Genomic DNA, 24,903 nt, shown 5'->3' on the forward strand with positions numbered 1-24,903 from the left:
CATTATATATATTATATCTGAATGATATATGTGTACATCAAGTTCAAATATATGATTTACTATTATTTACCTAATAATTAACCATTGTCAAACAAAATTTCCTTCTTTTTAATCATAATCTAGATAGTTGTAAATTCAGTAGTTGTTATTTTATACAAGTATTGAGTGCCTGCTACTATTTAGGGCAGTAGATGAGGTGTCACAGACAATGATGAGCCGAAACAGATACAGATATTATCTGGCTCTCAAATCACTTATAATCTAGTGGGAGAAGCAGGCATTACTCAAATGATTATGTAAACAGATGCTAAATGAATGTTTCAAGTGTTTATAACGGAAAAAATAGCTTGAGAGTTTTCTAATTTAGAACGTAGGATCTCATAATTAGAATATTTCACTTTCTAGAAAGGTTAGGGAAAAATTGCTAAGGATGTGATTCTTGAGCTAAAATATGAAGGAGTTAATTAGGTGAGTAAGGAACATTGAGTCCCCCGACTCTCTGGCCAGTGAGCATATGGGAAGCAGGAGGACCTGAAGAAAAACAATGTGCAAGTACTAGTGAGGGCAAATTTTGGTTTTATGTGGGATCAGGTTGCAAAGAGAGTGCAAGGGCAATAAATTCAGACCTATTAACTACATTAACAGTTTTAATTTTCCCTAAGGGTAATGGGGTAGAAGGGTATGAATGGCCATATTTGCAGTATGAAAAAGATTATGCTCTTTGAATGTGGATACGTGATTCACCAGTTGGTGTTTAATAGTGGGGTATAAGAGAACACTGAAGTAACTATGATTAATGCATTGGTAGTAGAAATGAGAGAAAATGAGAGATTTAAAATATTAGATAAAACCTTTAAGATTTAGACAGAGGATGCCAAGGATGATTATAAGCACAAAATATTTATACAACTAAATGATCATGGCGCCCCAACATTTCAACATAAGCATATAGGAAGAATATAGAGAAGAGGGAGAAGCACACACATTAGTGTACATCTGTCACTGGGCATCATTTGTCAAAAGGAATACACTATCGGGAGATAATTATCCATAGATCTCTCATATTTCTTAATGTTTTGCAAGTGAGACATTGATTGCCCTTGTTTCAGGTTATCTTTTCATGGATATTTTGTAGAGCAAGTAGCCTTGAAAGATACAGATAGTGCCACCCTCTGAAGCAAAGTGAAGTTTACTTTTTAAAAAAAGTGTGTAAAATAGAGACTGTGTCTTCCTTCAGGGAAAAGGCAAGCATACCTACCAACAATTATAAAGTATTTGGGTTCCGAAAGGTAAGGGATCCTTTCCTGTAATGCAGCCAACCAACCCACCAGGTGTGCGGGTAGCCTTGGCCCTCTTTACATCACACTGTGGGAACTGGGGCTCAGGGAAGTGGCAGAAAAATGAAGATATTCTGGCTACTGTTATTTCTGTGATAAACCATTCTTCATCTCTGACTCGAGTATTCCCCAGCATCTGTAAAACTGGCAGGCTAATGTCCCTTTAAGGTGGCTTAACAAATAAATTTATTTTTCCATATTAACAAAAATTATATGGCATCTTATGTTGCCTACTAGAAAATGATCTGATTCATATTATTTAGAATTATCAATATTCAAAGTTCATTACTTTGAATTATTTTTCAGTGAAAAAAGTTATCTCAATCTTATATTGTTTAAACAATATTCTTATCCAGTCAGTTATAATATTCAGTTTTATTAATGGCATTTTGTTTTGAAGAATATTTAATATATTGAAAAATATGTTGGGTACATAGGTACAAAGATTTTTCCAATCACTTAAATAAAAATTCAGAAGTTTAAAATAAAATAGATCTTTTCATTTTAATTTACAGCAAGTTTTTAGTTACCGACTTCTAAGTACTCCAAACATTGCATGGAGAAATACTAAACAGTCTTTTTAAATACAAATGGAATTCAATTTTGATTAACCCTTATCTTTGTGAAAGGAAAGAATAACAGTTTTTCTCTTTTTATTTTCTTGGTTGTTACTGAACTGCTGCTTTTTCAGTGAATTGAATGACTAGGGCGTTCATTGGTTTACAGGACAAACAGGAAAGGACATTTACAAATGAATCTTATAGCAGTGTATTGTTTCCATTGCATGAAAGAATGATGTAAGAATACCAAGTGGCATTTGTTATAACTCAAAATTATTTTTTCAAAAGTGTGAAAGAGATATTTGGAAATGCAACTGATGATGAATGAATAAATATATTTTGTTCTAGAAACACACATGGATGAACACCAGTCTAAAACCTGCAAATTTATATTTAAGCATCAGCTTATATATTGGGAAATTGGCTAACTCCATCAAAAACAAGAAAATATTCAGGTTGTCTACATTCAAGAATTCCTTCAGTCATATTGATCTCTACCGCATTCGTTGGCACATTGGAAAACTAATTTTCATTATCTTTATTCAATTGGATAGAGATTAAACAAAGAAAAGGTCTAGGTATTTTTCAGTGGAACAAAGATACTGAGGAGAAAAATAGAGTATAATTTTGACTTGGGCCAGGACAAATGATGAGAAAAAATAGCATTTCAGTCACCTGATGGATTAAAAACTTTTCTGATTTTCAAGTATTTTCATATATTTCAACATGGGGGCCATATGGAAACATTTTGGTAATGGGTTAAACATGGTGTGAAAGACTGCTCCTCGACACCAGCATCCATCTTTTTTGGAAGTTGTGGTCATGTCTAACTTCTGCTCACTACACGAAGTATAAGTTTTAGGCGGGACTTTGGAGATGGCTGCATAAATGGAAGGTACTCAAACCTTTTTTATCCCGTACTTTCTCCTATTACCTGCCTGAAGCAAGGGTGTTGTCAGTGGAGATTTATTAGATCTCTCTTACAATGCAGTGACTTTGGAGATGGAAGCAAGGCACTTAAGGATAGAACAGTGGAAAAGTAGGAGCCTGAGTCCCTGCTGACCTTGCAAAGTCTGCTTTTATTACACCAGAGAAAATTACCTTTTATCTTGTTTAAGCCACTGGCTGTTAAACTTGGCTGCAAATTGGAAATACATGGAGAGTTTTAAATACTTGAGATACCTGGGATCTAGACTATGAGATACTGATTTAATTTATATAGGATTGCAGCATTGAGAATTTTCAAAACTTCACAAATGATTCTAACATACAACAAAGTTTGATAACCACTAGTTTGGGAAGTGTTCTGTTATAGCCAAAGATAATTATTCACTGATATACCTATTTCGGAAGTTGGATTTAGGTATTAGTCTTGATTTGTCATGGCTTATTTCATAAGTTCAGATGAACCTAGAGGGTACATAATACACTGTCATATTAAACATGAGCTGGTTTCTGTCTCCTATGACAGGTATCTTTACATAAGTTAACATTTGTTACTTTTAAATTTGTTTAAGGATTTTTAATACTTTATTAATATACCAGAAAAAATATTCATATGGTGAAAATAAATAGCAAATAAAATTGAAATACTTTTGATGTGTTATAAGAAAGATTATTGGCAATAATAGGAAGTTTAAATTTAATTATTTGGTTATTTAAACTGAATTTAAGTAATAGGGAATGTAAATAAGATTTAAAATCTTCTGAAAATATTACCATTTTGGGAAATCATCAGGACAGAAACTATAATAAAACCAAGTGCTTTCATTTTATGTTACTCCTAGAATGCTGTTTCATCATTGCTCCAATTTCATTCTTCTGTAAAATGTTCTTTTTTTGATATTAATATTACATATATAATGTTTCATTGTACATGATTACATCCTTCATGGTACAGTTTCACAGCTACTATTACATGGCACATACTGTTATTGATTGTACATACTCCATTAAGTCAAATTATTTCCAGTCAACATGCTTATCAGAGCCAATGACTAGTTTTTACTCACCAAGCTTCAAGAAACCACCAATCCATCCACAAACATGCCCCTCTTCTTACTCTGGGCCCATAAAATGTGAGGTTTTCTAGAAATGAAGTGTATCTGACATCCAGTTCTTACTTCAGGACCATCTCACTTAAGTAAAATTGCCCACTTATTCTTCTTAAATTATTTGGAACTGCAGGCCTCAAATAGTAAGTAAAAGGTGGTAACAATCCACCAGTGGGGCATCAAAGTCTCTGGCCCACCTGTTAAAACTAACAACAATGAAACACATTTCTTACTTCCTGACATAATAAACTGACTTTCATCCTCCCCACCTATCTCCTGTGAATCACCTCACAAATGCAGTGTATCTATACATAAATATTATTTACATCAGACTCCACTGTTGTCTTATGACCAGTGTCTGACACTACATGAAAAATTATGAGAAACAACAAATCTTTATCTAAAGAGAAAAATGCGTACCTGGAACTCACCCAGACTCAGATCCAGAAATAGTCCAGAATTTAAAAAAAAGAAAAATGAGTAAATTTAGTCACTTATTTGACTAATAAGGAAGTATCAAGATTTTAATTTATAATTTCTATAATTTTACATGATTGTGCTGGGTGCTTGCAGGTAAACCGAGTACCACTGGGCTCTGAGAAGCAGAATTACTGGGTGTGAGAGTGTTGCACTGTAAAGAGTGAGTGAAAGTCAACAGAATGCAGAGACCTTTCCCCTCCACTTGCCTCCTCATGTTTCTTTCTCATTTTGGATCAACAAATCCTTTGGGAAGAAGATTAGATGATGCCATTCTTTTGTGCTCTGAATATTTCTTCCTTAAAGAGTATCCTATTATTTCATGGATGCTTAATCTCTCTCTTTTTTTTCTGAGTATGTCGGTTGTAATTATATATATGTTAGTTTCATTGAGTTCCTTTGTTTCTCCATTTTCCTTTTTCCCCTTCATTTTTATGTCTATTTTCCATGTTAACTGTTTTCTCTTATGTGTGGAACTCTTTGTCTATTCATATTTAACAACTAAGCAATACTGGCTGCTTAATAGGAAATCTAAGACCTTTCAACCAATGGGCTGTTTCACTGGAGGACATGCTACCCGTTATGTCTAAGTCTTTCCCTTTTGGTTGATTCATTTCTTCGGAGAGAAATCTTTCAATCTCCCTCAGGGAGAATGTAGTTGTTGAGTCATACAGGGAAGGCACATGAGGAGGAGGGAAGTGGGGAGGGAGGGTCTCTGTGTTGTCTGAGTTGACTATCACTTAATCACTGATATGGGGCAATATTATCATATCTAGTAATTCCTGATTTCCTAAATCCTGAGTTACTCCACCTTCAACATCTCCAAATAATAAATTTCATGCTTCTGCCAGAGTTTGTAGGCATAGTCACACTGATACTAGGTTGGAAAGGGGATCTGGAGCCTAAGAACCTTTCATGTAGATGCTAATAAATCTTCCTGTTTTCTGCTTCAGATCAAACCAGCCTTCAGAGCTGTTGCTGCCTTTCATACTTGAGTCTTTCCCACAATCTGTAGCATGAATCAAATTTTTTCCTCCCTGGATGACCCTTGTAAACAAAAGTGTAAGTTCTATGTACTTTGTAAATTCTCCACTCCTCCATTTGCTTTCTAGCTTCCAGGATGATGATTATACCTCACCAACTGTTAGCTCCTCTTTTCCTTTTTTTTTGGGAGCTTTTTAGCCCTTTATTCTCATTTTATGGGGGACTTTAGGAGAAAATTTTGTTCCTAGCCAGCATCCTTCTAGATTCATTTTCCATTTTCTCCATTTTTTTAGATGATCTTATTCTAAGTGAGTTTTATTCAAGTATGTTTGTGAGTGGGTATATGTCAAGGTGGAAAATATCCCAAATCTTGAGAATCTGCTCTAAAAATAAAAGGCTTATTAGCACATTCTTATTTCTTTATGATTATTATGCTTTTGGATTTATTTCTGCAATCTTATTTCATCTTTTTCAACTTGTTATTCTTTCTTATTTTGTTAGTATTTCATTCCGACTGTTGGACTATTTGAGATATTTTCTTTCTTATTTTTTCCTTCTATCTGTTTGCAGGTTGCACATTTTATTACTGTGTTTATATAGGTTACACGTAAAACTTTAGAAGATATATTTTAAGTTTTACATTTCTATTATTGTTTAGATTTATTTCACATTTATATTCTGCCATTAAATAATACAAAACCTTCCCATACTCCCCAACTCTCCATTTGAGTCATCTCATATTTTTCTTCCACAGTTTTGTATACTTTCAGTTATGCATCAATAATTTTGTTGAGCCAAACTAAACTTCAGTTGTTGTATTTCTCAATATCATTTCTTATGTTTTATATTTCTATTTCCTTGATTTATCTTATTTTTATTCTATTTTTTGACAGTGTATACTACACTGAAGGTAGTAATATGTCTGAAGATACGATTTTCTAAATCTCTTATGTTTGTCCTTGTATTTGCTAATATATATGCGAATGGGGGTGGATGCTGTAAGTGAATAAGTATTAACCACTTCACCAACCCAAGTTTCCATTCTGTAAATGTCCCTTTTAGATATTCTTTCTCAGGGAAATTAAGCCTTTAGCTTCTGAGCGAATCATGAATCATGGTATCAGCAGCTCCTCGTCCTGCCTTTACCCCTTCTTTCCTTCCTCTCTTTCTTCCTTTCCACCTTCTTTCCTTCCTCCCAATTATTTCCCCTATGCTAGTTTGTGCTGAAATAGTACTTCAGGCTCTAATCTGATTCTTTTCTCTGGCTTCAAACTGAATCTCAGAATCTTTTCCAAAGAGATCTTGCAATTTTTCAGAACAGTATTTCTCAACTGTCAGATCATAATAATTACCTAGAGCAATAATTAAAATACATATTAAAGGGAAGAAACTCCAGAAAAGGAGGTTGAAAATGTGAATCTCCAGATACCTGGAGATGCTTATACATTAGAAAACAGTTTTCAGGATTTTAGCCTGTGGATAAAGACCACTGCTAACAGTTGTCTAATATATATGTGTGGGGGTAGGAAGAGCTTAACTGTCTAGTTATTGTTCAACAATTGTAATTACTTCCTCTGAAAATTACTCTAGGATGGCCTTTCATGTTTTATGTAGTTGTTTATTGTTAGCTTGGAGTTTATCTTGGGCTTTGAAAGGAAGAACCACTTCTAGCTTTGGGGAAGGGCTGTTCTTTCCTTGGCTTTGGATGCCTTATCTGAGGCCAGTACAGAATTTTATGTAAAGAGTGCTGAGAGCTGATGAGAAACCAGTGCCGTCTTCAGCAGAGCTAACTGCAGTGGGGAGCATATTTGATGTGAAGATAAAGCTGCCAAATGGGATATCTCAGGGGTGATCAAATGGTTCTATGCCCACAGAGTAGAGAGGAAGTTTGCTCTAGATGGCTGGAGGCTGACCTTTGGGTTACTAGTGTAAAATTTATTTTAAGTTTATTTCCTAAATGACTATGTGCCATATTAGAAAATTTACTCTAGGAATAGAGAAAAAAAAATGACAGAGACAATATTTTATGAGACAATTACTATGCCTCCTCCTAACTGCATATATTAAGTCTGGATTAATAGTCTAAGGCTGATTAGTAAAGATAGATTTCATTACCATTGAGTGAAAAGTATTAGTAGTTTCATTGCCTCTGAGTAGAGAGACAGCTAACACTAATAACATAATATTATAAAATTAAACAATAGCACTCTTTTAATTTAATTTCTGAATTAGGATTGAGTGTACCAGCCTAACCCTGGATAATTCTTTAGGATATGTGTTTGTACTTTAAATATTTCTTAGCAAGGAAAATTATGTGAATTTACATATTAGATTAGCTATATTTTCTCATGAAACATACAGGTTAAATCCAGGACTTTATAAAAATAAACTATTAAAACAGTGTAATTAGTTGACTTCGTTGAGACTATAAACAATGAACAGGTATTTTAAAATAATTCAAAAACACTTGTTTTAAACACAGAGGAGTAGATTATTCTAATTTTACCTCACTCTCAGTAGAGGTAATTGATGAGCTTTGATTTCAAATTCATTTCAAAACTCAAGATTTTAAGTTCCAGGAAACAGCAGTTCCAGCTCCAGGTCTGAGCAGTTATCCTTGTACATGGCTTGTTGCTATCATTATATGGCTTCATATTGTTCTAACTCTTAAGTGATTAGAAACATCTGTGTGTCTAGGTTTGCTGTGTCACTCTCCAGACCCTTCGGGTTTTTTTTACTAAATTTAAGATTCTGACTTTTTGTGGAAGTATATAGAAAATATCCCTATCACCTTGGGAGACCATTCTTGATAACTGAGTATATCAGTATGTTTCCGATCCTGTGTTCATATTTCCTCTTAGCAAGGAAGACCTAGGCTGTATTTGCTGTATAACAAAAGGATGAGTCCCTCTCTTCCCACATAACTATCATCTAGTTTGCTCTAGTAACTTTCTTTCCTAAAAACAGTTGTCCTATACATGATAAATCTGTTCTTGTCACTATAATCCCCCTTTTTAGGGCCAATGAATTCTTTTTTCCTGACTTCTTAAAAGTATTAGAATTTTTAACACATATTCTAAAAACTTATTGAACATAAAGACCTATAGTTTTCAATAAATATATTCTCCTCCTATATTATAAGAATAACCTTTGAAATGTCTTTATGATTCAATCAAAAGGTACTGTAGTCTTTAAGTAGAATTTTAAGACTTAAATTAGTCTGAATGGTTCTAACAGGTCCTTTAGTTTAGTAAATAGCCTTGGGAATAAGGACCATCAAATTAAATAAATAGATTTTTAAACATAAATACCAGATTGTAAGGTCCAATTTAAAGTCTTATTAACACTCTCTCTGGGTGAAGCAGTTGGAAAACAGGGTGTTTAGACACCAGAGCAGTCATAATTAAAATGAATATAAACTTACAGTTTTACAGCATTGCAATTATCTGTTACATAACATTCAAGTTTTCAAATACAAATGCAAATAGAAACCAAATCAACACGGCAAAATTTAATTAGTTATCAGACAGAGACCTAAGGTGGAGGAGTTCAAATCAAATAATCTTAAATACCAGCAAATTTAATTATCTTCTTGTTTTGACCCTGTACTAGAGGTTACTCTGTGACATTATGTCTTATCTACTTTAGTGTCTTACAGTTATTCTGTGTTCACTTTTAGCTACTTTCATGAGCCTATGCTTATTTCTTAAATGAATTGCAATGTTTCCTCAGAAAATTCCAGAAATGCTCTTACATGCTTACTGACTAAAACTTGAACAGTGAAAAACTTGAACACTGGAACTTATTTCAGTTTATGACTGGGTGGGGAGGGTACAACTAAGGGTAAAGATAAAATATTATTGATCGAATAATATGATTGTATACTGATTGATCGAATAATATTATATACTGATAGTGTCTGCAAACATTACATGTTTGTGTGTACATTACAAGCATGTGTGTGCCACAGTATTAACTATGGAAGAGCCTTCAAGAATTCATCTATCTATTGTTCTCATCTCCTTTGGGGAACACAGGAGCACTTTACTTCCTTGTACTTTTACAGTTAGCGGGAGTCATGATCTGTGATTGGAAGTGACATTGTTACTTTCTGACTGAAGCATTTAATTTCTAGTATGAGATAGTGCTCTTTTCCCTAGCCTCAGTGAAAAAGAAGGCCACAAAAGCCAGATAGTGGGATTACAAGATGGCTGTGTCTTGGAGCCCCTGCAGGACTATGGATTAGTTCCCTGCCCCTGCCACTCACCAATCACATTTTGCACATATAGAGAGAAATAAACTTGCATTGTCTTAAACTGATGAGATTTGAAAGTTGTTAGCTGAGACTCCCCTAGCCTATTCTTATCAATATATTGTCTTACTTTTAATTGCTTTAATTTAAACAGCACACCAAATCTGGGAGATATTATTCTTTTGCAGATGCAGACATAAACTTCAAATGTTAAAAGGGCCATTTCTTCAAGGACTTTGAGCCTGTGAGGATAATAAGTGGGAGCTAATTCCAAATCTGATACCCTTCCTACTATTCCAACTGTATTGTAAAGACAATTATAAAATGCAGCTGCATTGTGTTTTGTTTCCAAGCTGTATTAGTTTGCTGGATTACACAAACAGTGGTTCAGGAAAGGCAGGGAGCAGAGCTGCAGTGAGTTTTAATATTCAGTTTTAGTCTAGTAGAGAGAAAACAGCTGCTGTCTTCATTGCTGCTATAGCTGATGGAGGTGCTCTCCTTAGGTTGATGCTTAGCCTGAGGGGAGAAAACTGGCTGAGTATGCTTAGAAGGATTTGTTTTCTTTTAAATTTAGGTTACATCGTTGTGTCCTCCATCACAGAGATACAAATAGAAAGGTGAATGACATTAATATTGCTTGTTGCTTCATGTAGCTCAGTTAGAGACCAGTATCATTTTTAAGATTCTCTTTTATCACAAAATTTGTGGCCAGATCATGTTCTGATATCTGGTCTAAAGGGAGGATCATGATAAGCATACTCAAGTGATTTGTTAATTTCACAAAGTGGACACTGGCTGAGACTTAGTTAGAGAAAAAGTTTTAGAGGGGAAAGTTTATCCTGAGTATTTGAAGGTGGTGGTTAGTTATCTATGTGGGACCTGGAATCAGCGTTCTTACTATCTAGGTAACCTTGGAAAAGTTATTTAATTTATCCTATTCAGATGCCTTATCTGTTAAATGGGGCAACAATAGAGTTTGATAAGTTTTATTGAGCTAATATATATGAAACACAACAGAGTGTCTGGAGCAAAGAAAGCAATCAAATAATGCTGGGATTTGGAGATCTTCCACATTTCAACCGATTGAGATATAGACATCTGTGTTAGATTGGAATTAAATTTATTGTCTCCTTTAATACTGGCATTTGAATTGGAGAGTTTAACTTAAGCAAGAGACCATCACTGGTATTCTTATTTAATTGAACCAACTCATTGTTTTAGTCGGCTTTTGTTGTATTGTGATATGTGGTAACAAACTATCCTAAATAGTTGTGGCTTACAAAACAAAGATTTATTTCCCACTTCTGTTACATGTTGGCTATATGTCATCTGAGATTCTGTGCTATGTCTTCTTTATTCCAGGATCTACAATGAAGATATAGACACTGTTCAGGATATTACTAGGCTGTTAGCACAGAGAAATAAAGAAGTGGTTGAACCACGCAATACCATTGCTTGGAGGTAGTACATATCACTTCCTCAGATATATCACTGACCAAAACAAGTCATATGACAAACCTGATATTAATATGGCAGAGGTGTATAAAGTATCTCTTTGGAAGAAGCCATCAATAGTTTTACAATAATATCATCTAAAACAGTCCATTCTTTGTTTATAAATACTTACCATCTTTCCCTGGGCAAACAAAGTACACACACCCTCTCCCCAAGTGTAACATTCATCATAGCATCAGGTTCAGGGTCTGTGAGTGAGTATCTTTGGATGTGGCTTTGCTTATCTGGACACCTGTAAACTTTAAAGGGAATTTATCTGCTTCCCATACAGTCTATATCATGGAATGGGATAGACCAACCCCAATAAGCACTACAATGCAGAAAAGGTAATAGGGGAAGTACTCAGCAATCATTGCTCCATAGTAATTCTGAATGTTTTCTGTGTTGATTGTCCTAAGGGACCCCCTCCTCCCCCTTCTCTAGGACATGTGGGAAACCCTTGGTGAGGGAAACCCTCTGCTCCCTAGAAAGCTCGTGATTTTTCAGCCTGACTATGGCTCTTTTAGAAGTATAGCTCTCTCAAAAACATGATCACTTCCTTATCTATTTGATAACATTTAACCTTTGCCCATAGAGACACATGTAGCTTTTTATAAGATATGTCTCTTCTTTTAGATTTAATTAAGGGCAACTTGAATTGATCAAGTCTCCAATGGGAGAGCTAAACTTTGAGTCTCTTTCTTCCAAGCCATTTTATCTAACTAAAATGATTTAGTGGATGCTACATTAACTAATTCAGAGGCTTTCAAATGCATTTTATAGCTTTTCTTTGATTTGGTCTTGACACTAAGTTGAGGTTTTGTAGATCTTTTTGTATTTTTCAGTTTCATCTTTTTTTATGGTTAGAAATGAGAACTAGCTGCCTTTTTTCACTTTGAAGGTAAAGGATGTCTAGATTTTTAAAATTCCCTTTTATTCTGTTTGCAAACTAGCCAATTATTTCCTGAGCTCATCTTTTTCTTATAGATTCTTAAGATGTGTATCAAATTTAGTCACAGGGATCAAACCACACCACTGTTTTCCCACTATACCTAAAGCCACAGCTCATTAGGTATAGTTATTAATAGGAAACAGTTTCACCAGACATTTGCAGCTTCAGAGTATTAGTCTCCATTGTTCTTGGTCTAACAATAGTTGGATGTCTATTGTCTAATCCCAGAGCCAATGCTGCACATTTCAGAATTTTTACTGCAGTCCCCTAATTATAGTTGCCACTTGCTACATTAGTCACCTTGCCCTATCCTATGCTATAGTAACAAGCACACTGTAATATTTAATGGCTTAGCACAATAAAAGCTTGCTGGCATTACATGATGACTATCATTTGGCTGTGGGTTTACTGTGGCTCTGGTCTCTTGACTCTTCATTCCAGAATCCAGGATGAGGAGTAGAAACATTATCAGGCTTGTTTCAAAGAGAAAAAAAGATGAATCACCATATGATGGCTCTTAAAGCTTCTACTTAGAACTGGCACAATCATTATCTCTAATATTTACTTGGATATAGCAGATCACATGACCAAACATGATGTCAATCAGTAGAATGAGACAGGGACCGTAGATGTAGTCAGAGTAGGGTGAGGGCCTCCGGAGGGGGCAGGGTGGGATATTTGCAGTCAGAGCAATGTGAACTACATGCAAGGAAACCCCCCTGCTAAAACTCTATGTTAAACATTGAGCTCTAAAATCATTCTTCGGTGAAATCAGTTAATGTTCCCCAGATAAAGAAGAGTAGCACATATTTTATTATGCTAACCATTTATAATCATGTGTAAGGTTCACTTTAGCATACTAAAAGGCCCAGGCCTATGTGCTGTCTTTCCTCCTTCAGACCTGATGAAGTGATTTTGCAGGCTGGGCAACTAATTTAGCAAGTAAGCCCAGGCATAAACAACACAGTAAAAGGCAGGAAGGATTCCATCTTAAAGATAAGATTGCATTTTAATACCCAAGAAGTTAAGACGTTAGAAATTCTGAACTTACTCTTTAGCAAACAATACCTCAGCCCACCTTGGGGGCTGAGCAGGTAGCCTTGGTTCATATGCTCCCAGACCAAGATGGTGGTATCTCAGAGAAATCATCAGAGGAAGTTGCTTGTGTTAAGGTAATTCTAAATATTCAGGGACTACTTAACAAGTTCATACCCCTAAGTTTTTTTCATGTTCTCGAAAAATCCTCAGCTGCCTATAAAACCTCCTAGACAACACACCACTACAGACTCTCTTGTCCCCTCCAGGCATGATGAGCCAGGAGCTCTATTCTCTCACTTTATCTCTAAATAAAAGCCTGTACCTTGCTCTCCTACCTTAACTGTTCGTGAAGCTAATTCTTCTGCTTTGTGAACAAGAACCCCAGCATCAGAAATATGTAATGTGTCTAGTTGATGAGAGTAGTTAATATTTTCATATTGATATAATTTAGTATAGTACCCTTTTGGTCAGGAATATCTGCTTCTGAAATGAATGGGCAGTGCTATTTGAAAAAATAATGCAATCTCTCTCATCCACGTGCTCAGTCATAGTTTGAGGAGCTGAGAAATGATAGGACTACTCCATACAGTGGAGAATCTCTGCCTGAACATCATTGGCACATGAAAGAGAGACAATATGAGGAGAACACACACTACACAACATGGGCATCCCTGAGAGAGAGAGAGCATGCCGAAAGGCTAGGTCGTACATGTGCAGAGACTTCTCCTCTAATGGACCCACATGAAAGTACTGGCTTCTCAGTAGCATTAGTGTCTCATCCTCTCATGAAGAGGTATAAGAGGGGAACCATAAATGAAACTTCAAAACTGTTCCTTCTCGCAGAGTGGAGTGGAAGTTCCTTGCTATCTATGGAAACATATTTTCCACAACTCTCCAGACTGTTATCTCCTTACCTAACTGAACCTAACAGTCAAATCTGTGGACAATCAATATTTGGTTTTCTTTTTCAGTAGAGAAGAACCCCCTGCTCAGCTCATGAATACCCAAGCAAACTTTTACCAGGACGCTTCCTCGATAACACTGCTGCCCCTTTGTGTCTCCCTAGGATCCAGGGCACACACGCAGCTCAGCTTCTTCAGAAATCTCTGAAATAGGGCCAGAATTAAACATTAATAAGTTAACTCTAAAGCATACTGTATTATTAACTACAATTTTGCTGTTTATTCTATTGAGAAATTATACCTCATGACTTTGTTCAATATAACTGAGCTGAGATGAGGCAACATACCCAAATGTCAACATAAGTCATAAAAGGCTGCCAGGAATGTAAGAATTCTCTAATTATATACATGATTACCATATGCTCACATTATTCAAAGGAATACATTAAAATCTAAAATCTCTTACTGAATCTAACAAAATTAAAGTATGAAGTCCTGCCTTTCCAATTTCATATTCTACTCACTTGCTGTCAGATATATATCATTTAGATTCTTGTGGAGATTTATGGCTGTCAGCAGTGGCAGCTTGGGCTACTATCTTCCTTTTGAATGGATGTAGTTTGTATTTACAAAGTTAAATCAACCCCACTCAACTCTTTCCTGGGACCCAGTTTCCCAAAGAATTAGTTAAGAGGGCACAAGAATATAAATTAGACCAGGATTTGATATATTTTTTTTCTATTATGGGTCTTTTTAGTATGGTACATTTTCAGTGTGTCTTCTTTAGAGATCTAACTTCACAAATTTTCTCACCATATTCCCTCAAGAAGTATATAGATATGCCTTCTCAGATATAAATGAAATGGACAGAGTAGCAGTACACTAGTCATATACCCATATGAAAAACTGAAAATAAAATAGCCCATCAGTCATAATACCACCCAGTCTCCTTTGACTGTGAGTTTCTTACTTGACAAATATCCAGCCTCCCTTCTGCCCCTATATCATCAATGTCAATATTTCTTGACACACACATACACAAAATACAGGAAAGGAGGAAAGATAAGGTGATATTCTTCATTTAGAGATGAAGAATGAAGAACTGGCAGATTTGCAGATTTCTCCAGTGGAGCAATTTAGAATGGCCAGTTCACTGGAGGTCTAGTCCCAGGGTTTAGGGGAGTTTTATAAAAAATTTTAGGTAACAGTTCCTCAATCATTTTTAGCCATTTGCAACAATGAGTGTGCTACTGTATCAGATCTAGAAATTCTTGGAGTTACTAATTTTACTTACTGGAGACGATCTCTCCTTGTCCATTTTTTGTCTCATTTGGGAATCATGGTCAATATATTTTTTAAAGACAGTATCTTCACAGCACAGTGGGTAGAAACATTGTTTTTTGATATGTATTTATTAATATGTTATTTTTCTTAATATTTTGAGTGTTCAGATAAGTATATGTAACTGTATTATTTCTAAAGTGGTTGAATCACTGTTTCTCATCACTTGTTTCTGTGTAGCAATGGAAGATGCCCCTACCCCCAGTGTTTTATTTATTTTATATAGTCTTAGTCATTTATCGTAGGGCAATTTGGGTTTTAAATCTTTCATGTGTTTTTTAGACTGTTTATTTTTTTCTTTCTCTTCTGTGTGTAAGGCTAGGTTATAATGTCTGCTCTCCTTTTTTACCCTTTTTCTCTAAGGCCCGCATATTTGTTTTCCTGTCATATTTCTCTAGACTCTCCCTTGGCGTGTGCTCCGTGGTGAGATAGGAAGGCACTAAGGCCCCAATCTTATCAAACCTGTGACCATCATATTAGACAATTCAACACAATATAACCTAGGCCAGGGTTTTATCTACTATAGGTTTTTTTCAGGATGGTTCATCTTCAATGTGTCTTCTAATTAGAGATCTAACTTCATAAGTTTTCTGACAATATTCCCTCAAGAAATATATAGGTATGCTTTCTCAGATAGAAGCAAAATTAAACAAAACTGTCGATAAAACGAGCAATAAAAAATAGCAACAAAAAGTATTACCTTGAAATAATTAAATATTGCTTTAAGTATTTTAGACTTATCTTTTCAGTCCTCCCTTCTGAAATCTTTCTGAATTTCCTTCAACCACATGGCTCTTACTAATTTCAAGCTGAGGGTTCCCAGTTGCATTTATTGTAGCCTATCTGTAGTTTTGAGTGCTTTTCATTTGTTTTTTTGGATCTGGATTGTCCCTACAAGCATGATTTTATATTATTTTTTTCTGTGATCTTGTTTCCTTTTCTTCTTTAAATCTCTTTGGGGCCCCACACCCTCCATTATTTATTAATAAAATAATATACAGACATCTGATTTTATTTCTTTTTATTTGATCTCACTGCCACACTGTTCTTGTTCTAAAAACAAGATTCAGTTTGCTTTTAAAACTAACATGATTTCTTATTGATATTCTGAGCAAACCTGAATTCTTTAGTCAGAGAATTAAAATTCATAATTAACAATTTTATTTCTTCCTCTATCTCAACTTAAGAAGAAGAATATCTCAATAAAAAAGAGTCTTTGCTCAAACACAAAAACAAATCACTCCACTATGATGGCTGCTATGTGTAGGTCTCTAAAGTAAAAAACCTTTGTCAGGGCTTAATTAATTAACTGTGATGAACCCCTTTGAGATTATCACCTAGAAGTCAGTAGCAAATGACATGAATCTAAGAAGTTAGAATCTTTCGTTTCCCATTTGTTCTTAGGTGAAATGTAATACATCTATAGAGGAATAACGATTGAGGCAACATTCCAGTGCATAAAAGTTTAGAAGTGGTGAATGCAAAATGGCAACATTTTTTTACAGCTCACTACATTCATGTACTTTGATTTTGCAGTTTCTCTCACCAGGGTGGTAGATTTTGTTTGTGCTCTACTGGGTCTCGGTTTTGCCTTCTAACTTATTTTGGTTAATAGAGTGCTGTGGAATTAATAGTGTACCAGATCTGAGTTTTGGTCCCAAGATAGCAACTTCTGCTCACTCTGTCACAAGAACAATCCCATCTACTTGACAGGTAAAGGAAACACATCTAAGAGATATGAGGCCATCATGAAACAGCCAACATTCAGCCTATCTCGAAACATGTGAGAGAACCCTAGTCAAAATCAGCAGTCTGCCTGACCCGTATACCTGATACAGACGTGTGAATGAGACTAGTGACCTTCTAGCTGACCTCTCCAAATCCTACAGATTCCTGTTAAACCTAAGCAGTTACTGTTTTAAGCTACTGACTTTTGTTACATAGAAATATGGTGGCAGCTGATAATTCATATAGAGGATCATGCATGAGAACTCTGTGGTTTTGCAAAGAATTTATATGCCCACTGCAATTTAAGCTTTTGGACTACAGCCCAAGAAGATAGTAATTTCACTCAGTAATACCTTAAAAACCTGTATACAGAAGCTCTGTCAATTTTGATGTCAACCTTAATTGAAATGCAATGACTACCTGCCTCCCTTATCTTCAATGTGAGAAAAGTCCAGGTGTATCATGAGTGTAGTATGATGGTGCTTGATTTTCCACCAGCTAATAATCCCTATTTCCAAGGCATATATCTATTGAAGCCAGGTTTGAGGCTGCAGAAGCCTACCATTACATCACAAAAGAGGTTTTATTCTTTCTATGTGTTATTTTATCCCTTAATTTTCTGCTTTCTCCCTATTTGTAAGGTGTTATTATTGCCATGTTTTGATCATTCTGAGTCAGGGTATATAACCATACCTCTTCTGAGTACTGAGTCAATAGAAAATATGAACAGGAGACAGGAATTAAGGTACGTCTAGATTGAATAATACAGTTTGAACTAGAGGACAAAATCCAGCTTTGTACATTTTTCAGTGTAAATTGAAGTTAAGTCCTCATTCTGTCACTGCCAGAGTAGTTGTTTTCCTCTACGGTTTGGAAAATATTTTAATATGAAGGAAGAAGTTAATATACAGGAAGTGGCATAGGGAACATAACTACTTTCAAGTAGGCACTGCAGAGAGAAAGAGAACAAAGAGCTTAGTAGTTGAACAATGACATCAATGTTATTAACCTAGTTAAATTAGACAATGGATCCAGAATTTTGTAAGCTGGAGTCACATTTTCTTCTGTGACTAAAGAACAGTGAACAGATTGGAAGAGACCAGAACTTTTCCTTTGGCCATGCAGTGTATCTCTAACCTTCATGAAATGTGTTATAGCAGAAGAAGCTTCTTTCCCTTACAAAAGATAACTTTTATTAATCATAATAGTAATTCTTAATATTTTTGTTCTACAGCTATGTATCTCAAGTTGTTCAGAATATAAATTACCAAACCTACCTTTATATTCTCATTAAGTTATACAAAATATGATAGTTGTTTTGGGCACAAAGCAATACTTTATCATAAAATATAGTTAAACAATTTGTAGTTGAGACACACAGAAAGGTGACATGAGAGTGTGGAAGTTATTAGTGCTGTTTTCTGTGTGTCTGTTGCACCCCCTTTAAGTTGGGAATAGTTATATGACTTGTTTTGACCGTGAAAGGTGAGAGGAAGTGAGATGGGTTACTTTCCTGCTGAAGCCTTATAGAGCAATGTGGGGTGCACTAGACTCCTTGCTGTTGTTTGGGACTCCTGGAAGCATGTGAAAATATGGAATTTCCATTAGTTAAGGTCCCTAATGGAGCAAATCATCCTAAATAACCATATTGAACATATAACCGAATTAAGAAATAAACCATTGTATAAATCACAGACATTTCAGGATTGTTTGTTACTGTGGAATAGTCAACATTGTCCTGTTATTTTATTCTCTAAAACAATACCCCATGCTACCATAAGTGACTGAAACCAAAAGTTCTTACTGTGTTAGTACTCACATAGACATTTTAGTTTTTTGTGACAAGTCTAGGAGGATGGTGTTCTATGATTTTCAGTGGAGAAATAGTGGAAACTCTAGCCTTGCAGTGACCTAGAAAGCAGACAATATACTTAATGAACACATAGCTCTAAGAAAAAAAATGGAAAAATATTATATTAGTAGTGATTAGTGCATATTAGCTGTTGACTGCATTTAAGAAGGAATTACAAAGAAGTAAAAAGCCCAGAATTTGCTGTCATTGTCTCAAAGATTGGTATGAAAGAGAATAGAGAGAGATCAGAAATTTGGGGATTTGTAGAGGAGGAAAGGTGACTGCTTCTTATCCCCAAATAATAAAAGATTAAATGGAGAAATTCTATGACCAATAAAGACAGATTAAATCTCAGCCACAGGCAAGGGAATAGCTGATACATCCATTTTGCTAAAACCTCTAAATCAACTAAAATGTCTCAGTGTAAAGATCCAACTAAGAGGGTACTTTCAATAAATCTTTTTAATTAGAAAAAAAATAGCTCAAGGAGAAAAGACTAAATGTGTGGTTCTTTCATTAAAGCCAGATAGATTGCAGAGAGCTGCAGTGGATTTGAGAAACAAAAAGAGTCAAGGCGATGAGAAAGCAAAGAGATATTAGAAAAATCTGAGAAGTCTAGAGAAGACTGTGCATCCAATAATTAATACATGTGATAAAGAGCAGCCTATGAAGTTTTTTGGAGGATTGAATTGCCAAAGAAACCATAAACTAGTTTAGGAAATTCTAAAATTGTCTCTTCAAAACTTAAAATGACTGTTGGATTCCCAGAATTCTCCAGGTAGTAAATAGTCTATAAAGGCTGTTCAGCCTATAAAGATGACATTTTTTTTTCTAATGCATAATGTATGTATTTAAGTAGAATAATGGGAATGGAATAATCAGCCAGCGGGTAGAACCAAAGACCAAGTAGAACAATGAATGGAAAGCTCTTTCCGAGAAGCAGAAGGGTGAACTACTTAATAAATGTTTTCTGCCCTATATTAAAGTCCTTAATATCTGCCCTGAGGGACTTCAGAATGTCACAGCATGTGGCTCTTGGGAATAGTTTTCATTCTTCCGTTTCCCGAGTTAATGTATTTATTGTAGTTATAATGTCTGTGTTCATCTGTTGTATAATGGGTACACGGGGAGCATTTATTTGATTTTAGGTTTCCAGGTCAAGAAACATGAATGTTTGATCCCTTCCTCACACCTTATATGAGACTAACTTCTATGTAGAGTAAATATCCAAACTTTAATTGCAATTCTGTTTTTACTGAGATTGCCATCTTTTTTTGGTCCAAGATTCTCAATAAGAACTTGACTGAATATTTTAAATAGAACATTTTGAGAATGGGGATCAAAAGGGTGAATAATTGACTGTTAGGATTAATGATGATTGTTCACAACAGTGGCAGGAGTGATGTGGTACAGGAAAATATTTGGTCCCTGGAGTTAATCCTAACTCTTCAGTGCCTAAATTCATCAGTCATTGTTTAAATCCACCAACTAGTTTACAGTGGGTCAAAAAAGAAGTCACCCTAGATATTACATCGTTAAGGATGTGTGGAATAGAGTAAAGGAGGATGTGGTATATTTTGAATCATTTAGTATTAGACACCAAGAAGACCTGATTGGTGTAAATGATTGAATTCATGCTTCACATATTCCCATACCAGAGGATGAATTAACATAGGCAAATGTTTAGAAATAAAATACAAACCATGATACGGTTTTATAGAATTCATGTAGGACAAAAAAAAGCAAACTTGTAAACACTGTGCTAATGACTCACACACAAATGCAGCTTTAGACTATAAACAGCTGCTTTTGGAAAAATCATCCTTGAAGAGGAATATGCTTTGATTGCCTGAAGCTAAATTATCTGGCTGCAACACTCAGGGAAAAAAATAAAGTAACATTTTGTAGGCATCAGCATAATTTCTAGCACATTAATCTGGCACTGAGGCTTGAATAAATATCATTCCATTCTCTGTTGGGGGTCATGATAGCCTTTAACTGAAACATGTTTAGGTTTGACAAACCAAAGGACAAGCAGATCATACAATATATTGAAAAAGAGAGCTTATACTAAGATATTTCTACACCCAGAATGAAGGGAAAATATTTTGAGAATTTAAACCATTCTGTTATCATGTCCCTATGCTATTATCCTTTTTTGTTGTTGTTTTTAGCGGTTAGAGGAGTTTAAACCAAGAACTCTTTCTTTTTTTTTAATAGCAAAAGCATAGCCAACATTTAGATATGTATAATCAAATTTACATGACATCATGCCCTGTACCTTAATTTCTATTTGTTTCTACTCTTGTCCCCTTTTTATCCCATCATCAATTATTCTCTTCCTACTGGAAAATTCCCATTGTTATGCAACTATGTTATAATATACATTTATCGTACCTCTTCACCCACCTCCCCATTTCTTTGATTACTTTTATGGCAAAATTCCTCAAAATGATCATATTTACTATCACATTTTCCTTAATCTGTCTAGGTTTTTATTTCTATCCATGCACAAAAACTGCTGGTTCTAAGATCATCAATAGCTTCTGTGTTGTTAAATCTAATGGTAAATTTTAAAACCTCATCTATCTGGAACTATCTGTAGCATTTGACATAAATAACTGTCATAAGCCTTCTATGAAACATTCTCTTCACCTGACCTCTAAAAAGTCTTTCCTTTCTCCCCCTATGTCTATGTCACTGAGTGCTCTCATTGAAGTTTCCTTTCTGGTCTCTCATTGATCTAACCTCTAAAGATCAGTGTCACAGGGCTCAATCCTTGAACATCTTTTCGTTATCAATAAGAATTTTCTAATTGATCTCATTCAGTGATGGACATATGCATCTCATCTGTACTCTGATGACAACCAGTTTATGTCATCAGTACTAACTCTTCTGTTGGCTTCAAACACATAAATTGCACTTGCAGTCTTATAGGCATCTTAAGCTTAACATACCTAAAATAATTTTTTATTTTCACTATGAAACTCTCAGTCATCTTCCATACAAAAAAAAGCAGCTCCATTCTTCCAAATGCTCAGGCCCAAACCCTGGATCAAGCTGTAACTACTCTTTTCTCTCATGTGCCAATGAAACTGTTGTTTTATACCTAAATCTTAACCATGTTATCCCATTTCCTTACAGTCTGTCCTGAACACTAGCATCTATCAAGTGAATTGCTGCTATACTAATTTTCCAACTTCTACTTTTCTTGGCCTACATTCTTGTTCCTTATGCTTGTATGTGGTATGTGGTAGCCAGATCATAGTCAAAACAATGAGATGTCTGTGACAATAAAGTATGCTCAACTTCTCTTTCTAATTTTTATTGCATGAACAAAATGATCAATTATTATAAAAAAATCATTTTAAGAGGGATCAAAGCCTCTTTAAGTTATATTAAATATTACATTTAATATTTGCATAAATTAACTTTTATGCAAATATTTCCTCAGGACTGTAGACTGGTGTCTTAATGTAAATATATCTTCTGTAGATTTTAAGCTGAATGTACAGTTTATCAAAATCAGTGATAAAAGTGGCTGTGCCACTACAAATTTCTATGCACAAGGGTTCTAATTTCTCCACATTCTTGCCAACACTTGTTATTACCTGTCTTTTCAATATATTCATCCTAGTGGGTATGAAGTAGTATCTCACTGTGGTTTTTTTTTTTTGATTTGTGTTTTCCTGGTTGCTGTTGATCTCGAGTATCTTTTTATATGCCCAATTGTAAATTTTCTATTGTAAAAAATTACAAAATTTATGTGGCAATTTGTAAATTTTCACTGGAAAAATGTCTTCTTTGCCCATTTTTTATTGGATTTTTGTATTATTGACTTATAAGAGTTCTTCATATATTCTAGATACAAGTCCCTTCTTAGATATATAGTTTGTAAATATTTTCCCTATTTTGTGGGTTTTCTTTTCATTTTTTTGATGATGGCCCTTGAAGCATTACTGTGAGAAAGTTAGTTACCTTTTGTGGTTGTTCTTAGGTATCATATCTAAGAAACCATTACTTGATTCAAGATCACAAAACGTCTCTGTTCTCTTTGAAGATTTTTATACTTTAGCCTTTTTATTTAGGTCATTGTTCCATTTTGAGTTAATTTTTGTATTTGGTATGAGGTAAGGGTCCAGCTTTTGCATGTGGATGTCCAACTGTCACAGAACCATTTGTTGAAATAACTATTTTTCTTTTCACTGAATTGTCTTAGCATCTTTGATGAAAACATATTGAAAGATGAAAGAAAAAAAGTAAAAATAATCAGACATAAAGGACTCTGAATATCAGATATTACAAAAAATACAGATGGATCAAATTTGATTGCTAAGAAACAGAAACATCCATATGTGTTAAATAGGTCCAATTATGTGGACTATACAGAAGCTAACATAAAACATAATGATATAGAAATGCTGAAATAAAGAGCTAATAAATGCATTCCAATCTAAAGAAAAAATGATAATGTTTATATTACTTTCTGATAAAATAGATGTTAAAGAGAAAGGCAATTTCTAAGAATAAATGAGGTCATTATGCTTTGATAAAATAGACCAGGACTATATGAAAGTACTAAATCATAAGACATGAAAATATAGTGTTGTGTGTATGTGTATGTGTGTGTGTGTGTGTGAGAGAGAAATATAGGAGTATGCATATATATATAAATGAAATACAGCTTGATTAGGAAAAAATTATAGATTCAAGATCATATTGGGAGATTTAAACAACTTTCTCTGAAGTTTAGAATTCAAATAAGCTAATAGAATAGGGACAACATGAGTAACACAATGAGAAAACTTATTTTATTTTACACTAGATACCCAGGAAATGGAGTAAAATGTACTTTTGGCACACATGACATAATGACAGAATCAACCAAATATCAGCCACAAAAAAGTCTCAAGAACAGTCAAGATTTATAATGTTAGAGAACATGTTCTCAGACCACAGTGCAATATAATAAAAAAATCAGTTACAATAAAAAGAAAACAATAGCAAAATAGCCAGGGACATTTAAAAAGTCTGAATAATTCATTATTGATGAAAAATCATAAAATCAATCAGTAAATATTTATAATTGAATGTCACCAAGCTAAGCATCAGGACTGTTGTGAAGCAGCAGAAAGGATGTGTGTACTACCCTAAACAGCAAGAGTTTTATAGGGCAGGGTAGTCAAGAAAATGGGACAGAATAGCAAATGTAATATATAGAAGTTGGTTTGGCAAAAACAAATAGTTGGAAATTAACAGACTATTCAAGAAGTGAAGAAAGAATGGGAACTGTGTATGGGAAAAGGATAAATTAGATTCCTACTTCATACTCCATATTTATAGTACTAAATTTGTAAAGCTAAGCTTTAAAAAAATTTAGTAGAAATTACCAAAGAATAATCTTAATGTATGTTTTTTTTCAAGGCAAGAAAGAATTTCTTTAATAAGATGTAAAAGCACAAAATATGTAGGAAATATTTCATTGAGTAATTGAGTTCATTAACATTAAAATTGTCTGTATAACCAAGGACTCCACAAGCAAAGTTCAAAGACAAACCACAAATTTGGACAAACTATAGTGAATAAATTACAGCAAATCTTTTTGAACCTCACAACTGGGCAAAGACTGTAAGCCTGGCGATAAAACCTGAAGTCTCATGCACTATTATGAAAGGAGAGCTAATTTCACTACTCATCACTTATTAAATTAAAATAATAACAATATACTATTTCATACCTGTTAAGTTGGTAAATTTTTTAATTTGATAAAAATAAGTGTTGATAAGATAATGGGAAATAGGATACTCTCTAATGGAACTGGTACAAGTTTAAAATAGAGTAACTATTTTGGAGAGCAATTTGACAATACCTGGATTTGCCAAAACCTACAACTTAGTGATTTCAATTCAGGAATCTTCATCTCCTGTATACA

Source organism: Manis javanica, chromosome 8, assembly GCF_040802235.1.
Source record: "Manis javanica isolate MJ-LG chromosome 8, MJ_LKY, whole genome shotgun sequence".
Classification (NCBI taxonomy): Eukaryota; Metazoa; Chordata; class Mammalia; order Pholidota; family Manidae; genus Manis; species Manis javanica.